Below are 10,000 nucleotides of genomic sequence, written 5' to 3'. Positions count from 1 at the left end.
CGGGCTGGCCGGGCCGGCGGGAGCTGCGGCTGCCGGGGCTGAGCCGAGTGTTGATGCATGTCGTGAGAACCGGGAAGGGGACAAACCTGTGGCTCCAGGCCGGGTGGGAGTTCCAGTAGGTCGGCCTGACTCTGGAGGTTTTCCCCTTGGCATTTCCCCATTGGCCAAAACGGGGGAAGTCAAAAAAGCACCCCCGGCAGATGTATGCAGGAGGGGCTGGGGGGTGATGGCGAGCGGGCTGTTGGCAGCTGTGTGGTGGCTGCTGGCAGCCGTGTGCTGGCTGCAAGGGTGGGCCTGGGCGGCTGCGGAGGGCCCCCCCGAGTGCACCTACCAGTAGGGGCTGAAGACCCAGGCTGAGCCTCCGATGTGCCCGGGCAGGACACCCAGGAGGCGGGGAGCAGCCCCCGCTGAAGCCCAGGGCAGTTGGCACAGATGGGTCTTTGAGAAAAAACGACAAAGTCCAAACGCTCCAGGCGCTGGCCAGGGGTGCGGACCCGGCTGGCCGGGCCGGCGGGGGCTGCAGCTGCCGGGGTTGAGCCGAGTGTCAGTGCAGGTCCTGAGAACCGGGAAGGGGACAAACCGGTGGCTCCAGGCCGGGTTGGAGTTCCATGAGGTCGGCCTGACTCTGGAGGTTTTCCCCCTGGCTTTTCCCCATAGGCCAAAAGGGGGGAAGTCAAAAAAGCACCCCCAGCAGATGTATGCAGAGTTGGGCTGGGGGGTGACGGAGAGCGGGCTGTTGGCAGCTGTGTGGTGGCTGCTGGCAGCCGTGTGCTGGCTGCAGGGGTGGGCCTGGGCGGCTGCGGAGGGCCCCCTGAGTGCACCTGCCAGCGGTGGCTCAAGACATTGCCTGAGCCTCCGATGTGCCCGGGCAGGACACCCAGGAGGCGGGGAGCAGCCCCCGCTGAGGTCCATGGCATGTGCCAGAGGTGAGTCTTGGAGAAAAAAAACGACAAAGTCCAAACGCTCCAGGCGCCGGGCAGGGTGGCGGACCCGGCTGGCCGGGCTGGCGGGGGCTGCGGCGGCCGGGGCTGAGCCGAGTGTCGATGCATGTCCTGAGAACCGGGAAGGGGACAAACCGGTGGCTCCAGGCCGGGTTGGAGTTCCATGAGGTCGGCCTGACTCTGGAGGTTTCCCCCCTGGCTTTTCCCCATAGGCCAAAAGGGGGGAAGTCAAAAAAGCACCCCCAGCAGATGTATGCAGAGGGGCTGGTGGGTGATGGATAGTGGGCTGTTGGCAGCTGTGTGGTGGCTGCTGGCAGCCGTGTGCTGGCTGCAGGGGTGGGCCTGGGCGGCTGCGGAGGGCCCCCGTAGTGCACCTACCAGTAGGGGGCTCGAGACCCAGGCTGAGCCTCCGATGTGCCCGGGCAGGACACCCAGGAGGCGGGGAGCAGCCCCCGCTGAGGTCCATGGCATGTGCCAGAGGTGAGTCTTGGAGAAAAAAAACGACAAAGTCCAAACGCTCCAGGCGCCGGGCAGGGTGGCGGACCCGGCTGGCCGGGCTGGCGGGGGCTGCGGCGGCCGGGGCTGAGCCGAGTGTCGATGCATGTCCTGAGAACCGGGAAGGGGACAAACCGGTGGCTCCAGGCCGGGTTGGAGTTCCATGAGGTCGGCCTGACTCTGGAGGTTTTCCCCCTGGCTTTTCCCCATAGGCCAAAAGGGGGGAAGTCAAAAAAGCACCCCCAGCAGATGTATGCAGAGTTGGGCTGGGGGGTGACGGAGAGCGGGCTGTTGGCAGCTGTGTGGTGGCTGCTGGCAGCCGTGTGCTGGCTGCAGGGGTGGGCCTGGGCGGCTGCGGAGGGCCCCCTGAGTGCACCTGCCAGCGGTGGCTCAAGACATTGCCTGAGCCTCCGATGTGCCCGGGCAGGACACCCAGGAGGCGGGGAGCAGCCCCCGCTGAGGTCCATGGCATGTGCCAGAGGTGAGTCTTGGAGAAAAAAAACGACAAAGTCCAAACGCTCCAGGCGCCGGGCAGGGTGGCGGACCCGGCTGGCCGGGCTGGCGGGGGCTGCGGCGGCCGGGGCTGAGCCGAGTGTCGATGCATGTCCTGAGAACCGGGAAGGGGACAAACCGGTGGCTCCAGGCCGGGTTGGAGTTCCATGAGGTCGGCCTGACTCTGGAGGTTTCCCCCCTGGCTTTTCCCCATAGGCCAAAGCGGGGGAAGTCAAAAATGCACCCCCAGCAGATGTATGCAGAGGGGCTGGCTGGTGATGGGGAGCGGGCTGTTGGCAGCGGTGTGCTGGCTGCAGAGGGCCCCCGAGGTGCTGCACCTACCAGTAGTTGCTCAAGACCCCCCCTGACCCTCTGGTGTTGCAGGGCAGGAAACCCAGGAGGCGGGGAACAGCCCGTGGCAGCCCCTGCTGAATCCCACGGCAGTTGGCAGAGATGAGTCTTTGAGAAAAATGACAAAGTCCAAACGCTCCAGGCGTGCCGGCCAGGGGGGCGGACCCGGCTGGCCGGGCCGGCGGGAGCTGCGGCTGCCGGGGCTGAGCCGAGTATCGATGCATGTCGTGAGAACCGGTATGAGGGTAATCCTGGGCCCTCCGGGCCGAGGCACGGTTCCAGGAAGGCGGAAGGAGCGGGCCTGTTTGCCCTGATAGCGCCGACGGCGGTAAATTAAGGCCTCGCAAAACGTCAGGACGAACACCTTTTTTGCATATAAGGGAACGAGCGGTGTGCCGTCTTTGACAAAGTGACTATTTCTCAGAGTGCTGAGAAGGGAGTGGGGACCGCTCAAAGTCAAAGCGCCGCGGCCGCCCCTCTGCCACCTCCCTGGGAGCAGAGTCATCGAGCGCGAGTGTCCCCACTCCGCCTGTGCAGGCCGCGGGGCCGACAGGCTGGCTGGCTGCCCGGGCAGACCCCGCTCTCCGAGCGGCCGGGCGCCACGTTCGAGAGGTGTACGAAGCCACCTTGGGGGCCTGCGGAGGCCCCCCTGAGAGCGCCTCCAAGCCCTTGCTGAGAACCCTGTCCTAGATGCCTGCGCGGGCAGGCGGGACCCCACCAGGAGGCCGTGCACAGCCCGCGGCAGCCACTGCTGAAGCCCGGGGCAGTTGGCAGAGATGAGTCTTTGAAAAAAAATGACAAAGTCCAAACGCCTCCAGGCGCCGGCCAGGGGGACGGACCCGGCTGGCCGGGCCGGCGGGAGCTGCGGCGGCTGGGGCTGAGCCGAGTGGCGATGCACGTCCTGAGAACCGGGAAGGGGACAAACCGGTAGCTCCAGGCCGGGCTAGAGTTCCAGGAGGTCGGCCTGACTCTGGAGGTTTCCCCCCTGGCTTTTCCCCATAGGCCAAAGCGGGGGAAGTCAAAAATGCACCCCCAGCAGATGTATGCAGAGGGGCTGGCTGGTGATGGGGAGCGGGCTGTTGGCAGCGGTGTGCTGGCTGCAGGGGTGGCCCGGGGCGGCTGCGGAGGGCCCCCGAGGTGCACCTACCAGCAGTAGCTCAAGACCCTGCCTGAGCCTCCGGTGTTGCAGGGCAGGACACCCAGGAGGCGGGGAACAGCCCGCGGCAGCCCCCGCTGAAGTCCATGGCATTTGCCAGAGGAGAGTGTTGGATGAAAAAACGACAAAGTCCAGACGCTCCGGGCGCCGGCCAGGGGGACGGACCCGGCTGGTCGGGCCGGCGGGAGCTGCGGCTGCCGGGGCTGAGCCGAGTGTCGATGCATGTCGTGAGAACCGGTATGAGGGTAATCCTGGGCCCTCGGGGCCGAGGCACGGTTCCAGGAAGGCGGAAGGAGCGGGCCCGCTTCCCCTGATAGCGCCGACGGCGGTAAAATAAGGCCTCGCAAAACGTCAGGACGAACACCTTTTTTGCATATAAGGGAACGAGCGGTGTGCGGTCTTTGACAAAGTGACTATTTCTCAATGTGCTGAGAAGGGAGTGGGGACCGCTCAAAGTCAAAGCACCGCGTCCGCCCCTCTGCCACCTCCCTGGGAGCAGAGTCATCGAGCGCGAGGGTCCCCACTCCGCCTGTGCAGGCCACGGGGCCAACAGGCTGGCTGGCTGGCTGCCCGGGCGACCCCCCCCCTCCGAGATGCCGGGCCGGGGCAGACTGTGCAAACGAGCGCGGGCGTGTTTTCTTCCCCTGGGGTGGAGCCCTTCCACCCCACGCCGTCCGAGGCCCGTTGGCCTCGGGCGGCCTGCCTCCGAGAGTGGGAGAGAGACGGAGGACGGCGGCCCGCGGCGGCGCGAGGCGTCCCCGTTGTTCCACCACGGCTGCCAGCCGGTCGATCCTGCCGGTAGCCTGGGCTTGTCTCCGCTCCGCCTGTCCAGGCCGTGGGGCCCACAGGCGGCTTGCCCGGGAAGACCCCGCTCTCCGAGCGGCCGGGCGCCACGTTCAAGAGGTGTACGGAGCCACCTGTGGGGGGTCTGCGGAGGCCCCCCCTGAGAGCGCTGATAACCCTGTCCTAGCTGCCTGCGCGGGCAGGCGGGACCCCCAAGAGGCCGGGCACAGCCCGCGGCAGCCCCCGCCGAAGTCCACGGCAGTTGGCAGAGACGAGTCTTGGAGAGAAAACGACAAAGTCCAGACGCTCCAGGCGCCGGCCAGGGGTGCGGACCCGGCTGGCCGGGCCGGCGGGAGCTGCGGCTGCCGGGGCTGAGCCGAGTGTCGACGCATGTCGTGAGAACCGGTATGAGGGTAATCCTGGGCCCTCGGGGCCGAGCTACGGTTCCATGAAGGCGGAAGGAGCGGGCCTGTTTCCCCTGATAGCGCCGACGACGGTAAAATAAGGGCTCGCAAAACGTCAGGACGAACACCTTTTTTGCATATAAGGGAACGAGCGGTGTGCGGTCTTTGACAAAGTGACTATTTCTCAGAGTGCTGGAGTGGGGACCGCTCAAAGTCAAAGCACCGCGGCCGCCCCTCTGCCACCTCCCTGGGAGCAGAGTCATAGAGCGCAAGTGTCCCCACTCCGCCTGTGCAGGCCGCGGGGCCAACAGGCTGGCTGGCTGGCTGCCCGGGCGACCCCCCTCCGAGATGCCGGGCTGAGGCGTAGGCAGCCGCCTCCATCACCACCACCCAAGGCGAGAGAGTGGGTCAACGGGAGAGCCGTCGCGGCCGGGGGACCCTCGCCGCGCCCATGTCCGGGGAAGGACCACAAGGGCCCTGCTCCCCGGCGCCCCGGCGAGCGGGTTCACCCTCGGCGCGTACGGCTCTCGAGGATGGGGAAGGGACGCGCGTGGGCGTCCCTCCCGTCCCCCGCGGAAGAAGGCGAGCGACTCTGCGCGTCGGGACACCCCGCGGAGCCCCCTGCGGGGGGAGTACTCCGGGGGAGAAGCGTGGCGCAGGGGGTGCAGCCCTTTCCCAGGCCACCGTGCGACGGCGTCGGTGGGGCCGACGCCGAGAGAGAGAACGATCCGGGCTCTCCCGCCTCAGGGCGGCCGAGAGCGGGGCACGGGCCCCACGTTTGGTGAAGGTTTTCCCGAAAGCGAAGGACCCCCGCCTGTCCCCTCGGGCTCCGGCCGATGCGGGCGGTCCAGGGCGGGGATAGGGGACGGCGGCCTGCGGACGACGCGCTTTATCCCCAGAAGGAGCGAGGCATGAGGGGGTGTTCCACCCCCGCCGGCCGGTCTCGCTCCTTCTCCGGGCTACCCCTCGGCGGAGTAAAGACCCCCGGGTCAACGCTCCCGCGTCCGGGCGCCGGCGCGCGTCCCCTTCCCGCGGGGGGTGGATCCCTTCCACCCCCGGCCGTCCGAGGCCCGTGCGCCTCGGGCGGCCTCCCTTCCGAGAGAGGGAGAGAGAGAGACGGAGGACGGTGGTCCGCGACGGCGCGAGGCGTCCGTGTTGTGTTCCCCACGGCGGCTACCCGGTCGATCCCGCCCGCCGGTAGCCTTGGCTTGCCCCCGTTCCGCCTGTCCAGGCCGCGGGGCCGACGGGCTGTCTGCCCGGGTAGACCCCGCTCTCACCGAGCGGCCGGGCGGCCACGTTCAAGAGGTGTACGAAGCCACCTCGGGGTGGAGCCCTTCCACCCCTGGCCGTCCGAGGCCCGTGCGCCTCGGGCGGCCTCCCTTCCGAGAGAGGGAGAGAGACGGAGGACGGTGGTCCGCGACGGCGCGAGGCGTCCAACTTGTGTTCCCCACGGCGGCTACCCGGTCGATCCCGCCCGCCGGTAGCCTTGGCTTGCCCCCGCTCCGCCTGTCCAGGCCGCGTGGCCGACGGGCTGTTTGCCCGGGTAGACCCCGCTCTCACCGAGCGGCCGGGCCCCAACGTTCAAGAGGTGTACGGAAGCCACCTTGGGGTGGAGCCCTTCCACCCCTGGCCGTCCGAGGCCCGTGCGCCTCGGGCGGCCTCCCTTCCGAGAGAGGGAGAGAGAGACGGAGGACGGTGGTCCGCGACGGCGCGAGACGTCCAAGTTGTGTTCCCCACGGCGGCTACCCGGTCGATCCCGCCCGCCGGTAGCCTTGGCTTGTCCCCGCTCCGCCTGTCCAGGCCGCGGGGCCGACGGGCTGTCTGCCCGGGTAGACCCCGCTCTCACCGAGCGGCCGGGCCCCAACGTTCAAGAGGTGTACGGAAGCCACCTTGGGGTGGAGCCCTTCCACCCCTGGCCGTCCGAGGCCCGTGCGCCTCGGGCGGCCTCCCTTCCGAGAGAGGGAGAGAGAGACGGAGGACGGTGGTCCGCGACGGCGCGAGACGTCCAAGTTGTGTTCCCCACGGCGGCTACCCGGTCGATCCCGCCCGCCGGTAGCCTTGGCTTGCCCCCACTCCGCCTGTCCAGGCCGCGTGGCCGACAGGCTGTTTGCCCGGGTAGACCCTGCTCTCACCGAGCGGCCGGGCCCCAACGTTCAAGAGGTGTACGGAAGCCACCTTGGGGTGGAGCCCTTCCACCCCTGGCCGTCCGAGGCCCGTGCGCCTCGGGCGGCCTCCCTTCCGAGAGAGGGAGAGAGAGACGGAGGACGGTGGTCCGCGACGGCGCGAGACGTCCAAGTTGTGTTCCCCACGGCGGCTACCCGGTCGATCCCGCCCGCCGGTAGCCTTGGCTTGCCCCCGCTCCGCCTGTCCAGGCCGCGTGGCCGACGGGCTGTTTGCCCGGGTAGACCCCGCTCTCACCGAGCGGCCGGGCCCCAACGTTCAAGAGGTGTACGGAAGCCACCTTGGGGTGGAGCCCTTCCACCCCTGGCCGTCCGAGGCCCGTGCGCCTCGGGCGGCCTCCCTTCCGAGAGAGGGAGAGAGAGACGGAGGACGGTGGTCCGCGACGGCGCGAGACGTCCAAGTTGTGTTCCCCACGGCGGCTACCCGGTCGATCCCGCCCGCCGGTAGCCTTGGCTTGTCCCCGCTCCGCCTGTCCAGGCCGCGGGGCCGACGGGCTGTCTGCCCGGGTAGACCCCGCTCTCACCGAGCGGCCGGGCCCCAACGTTCAAGAGGTGTACGGAAGCCACCTTGGGGTGGAGCCCTTCCACCCCTGGCCGTCCGAGGCCCGTGCGCCTCGGGCGGCCTCCCTTCCGAGAGAGGGAGAGAGAGACGGAGGACGGTGGTCCGCGACGGCGCGAGACGTCCAAGTTGTGTTCCCCACGGCGGCTACCCGGTCGATCCCGCCCGCCGGTAGCCTTGGCTTGTCCCCGCTCCGCCTGTCCAGGCCGCGGGGCCGACGGGCTGTCTGCCCGGGTAGACCCCGCTCTCCGAGCGGCCGGGCCCCAACGTTCAAGAGGTGTACGGAAGCCACCTTGGGGGGGCTGCGGTGCCCCCCTCCCCGAGAGTGCCTCCCAGGCCGAGGGAGCCCGGCGGTCGAGTGTCGTAGGAAAGCGCGTGCCACGGCTGTGTCGGTCACAGGGGCCAGAGGTAGTTTGGGCAACGGCTTAGATCCGTATGAAGCTCATCCTTTCCGGCCTGTTCTGGCGGCGGCTAGGCGTGCGCGCACGGCACGACGCCCCTGGCTCCAGCGATGCGACGGCGCCCCGCACCCCACTCTCCGGGCCGAGCAGAGTGGCCGCTCTCGCTCCTTGGAGCAGAGCCCCCGAGTGCAAGTGTCCCCGCTCCGCCTGTCCAGGCCGCGGGGCCGACAGGCTGTCTGCCCGGGTAGACCCCGCTCTCCGAGCGGCCGGGCGCCACGTTCAAGAGGTGTACGAAGCCACCTTGGGGGGCTGCGGTGCCCCCCGCCCCGAGAGTGCCTCCCAGGCCGAGGGGAGCCTGGCGGTCGAGTGTCGTAGGAAAGCGCGTGCGCGGCTGTGTCGGTCACACGGGCCAGAGTTAGTTTGGGCAACGGCTTAGATCCGTATGCAGCTCAACCTTTCCGGCCTGTTCTGGCGGCGGCTAGGCGCGCGCGAACGTCACGACGCCCCTGGTTCCAGCGAGGCGACGGCGCCCCGCACCCCGCTCTCCGGGCCGTGCAGAGCGGCCGCTCTCGCTCCTTGGAGCAGAGCCCCCGAGCGCAAGAGTCCCCGCTCCGCCTGTCCAGGCCGCGGGGCCGACAGGCTGTCTGCCCGGGTAGACCCCGCTCTCCGAGCGGCCGGGCCCCAACGTTCAAGAGGTGTACGGAAGCCACCTTGGGGGGGCTGCGGTGCCCCCCGCCCCGAGAGTGCCTCCCAGGCCGAGGGAGCCCGGCGGTCGAGTGTCGTAGGAAAGCGCGTGCGCGGCTGTGTCGGTCACACGGGCCAGAGTTAGTTTGGGCAACGGCTTAGATCCGTATGCAGCTCAACCTTTCCGGCCTGTTCTGGCGGCGGCTAGGCGTGCGCGCACGGCACGACGCCCCTGGCTCCAGCGATGCGACGGCGCCCCGCACCCCACTCTCCGGGCCGAGCAGAGTGGCCGCTCTCGCTCCTTGGAGCAGAGCCCCCGAGCGCAAGTGTCCCCGCTCCGCCTGTCCAGGCCGCGGGGCCAACAGGCTGTCTGCCCGGGTAGACCCCGCTCTCCGAGCGGCCGGGCGCCACGTTCAAGAGGTGTACGAAGCCACCTTGGGGGGCTGCGGTGCCCCCCGCCCCGAGAGTGCCTCCCAGGCCGAGGGAGCCCGGCGGTCGAGTGTCGTAGGAAAGCGCGCGCGCGGCTGTGTCACACGGGCCAGAGTTAGTTTGGGCAACGGCTTAGATCCGTATGCAGCTCAACCTTTCTGGCCTGTTCTGGCGGCGGCTAGGCGCGCGCGAACGTCACGACGCCCCTGGTTCCAGCGAGGCGACGGCGCCCCGCACACAACTCTCCGGGCCGAGCAGAGCCCCCGAGCGCAAGAGTACCTGCTCCGCCTGCCCAGGCCGCGGGGCCGACAGGCTGTCTGCCCGGGTAGACACCGCTCTCTCCGAGCGGCCGGGCCGCAACGTTCAAGAGGTGTACGAAGCCACCTTGGGGGGCTGCGGAGCCCCCCCTCCCCATGAGAGCGCCTCACAGGCTTTGCTGATAACCCCGTCCTAGCTGCCTGCGCGGGCAGGCGGGACCCCCAGGAGGCCGCGCATAGCCCGCGGCAGCCACCGCTGAAGTCCACAGCAGTTGGCAGATAGGAGTCTTGGAGAAAAAAACGACAAAGTGCAAACGCTCCAAGCGCCGACCAGGGGTGCGTACCTGGCTGGCCGGGCCGGCGGGAGCTGCGGCTGCTGGAGTTGCACCGAGTGTCGATGCATGTCGTGAGAACCGGTATGAGGTTGAACCTGGGCCCTCGGGGCCGAGGCGCGGTTCCAGGGAGACGGAAGGAGCGGGCGTGTTTCCCCTGATAGCGCCGACGACGGTAAAATAAGGCCTCGCAAAACGTCAGGACGAACACCTTTTTTGCATATAAGGGAACGAGCGGTGTGCGGTCTCTGACCAAGTGAGTATTTCTCAAACTCGAAGCACCCGCGGCGGCCTCCCCTCTGCCGCCACCCCGCACCCTCCTGGGGCAGAGCCACCGAGAGCAAGAGTCCCCCCCACCCCGCCTGCGCAGGCCGCGGGGCCAGCAGGCTGGCCGGCTTGCCCGCCCGGGCGACCCCCCTCCGAGATGCCGGGCCGAGGCCTTCCGCGCCGCCATCCCACGCGAGAGAGTGGGTCGACGTGAGAGCCGACGCGGCCAGGGGACCCTCGCCGCGCCCCTGTCCGGGGCAGGACCTCAA

This window comes from Eleutherodactylus coqui, unplaced genomic scaffold, assembly GCF_035609145.1.
Source record: "Eleutherodactylus coqui strain aEleCoq1 unplaced genomic scaffold, aEleCoq1.hap1 HAP1_SCAFFOLD_204, whole genome shotgun sequence".
Taxonomy (NCBI): domain Eukaryota; kingdom Metazoa; phylum Chordata; class Amphibia; order Anura; family Eleutherodactylidae; genus Eleutherodactylus; species Eleutherodactylus coqui.
This window is presented reverse-complemented; position numbering follows the sequence as displayed.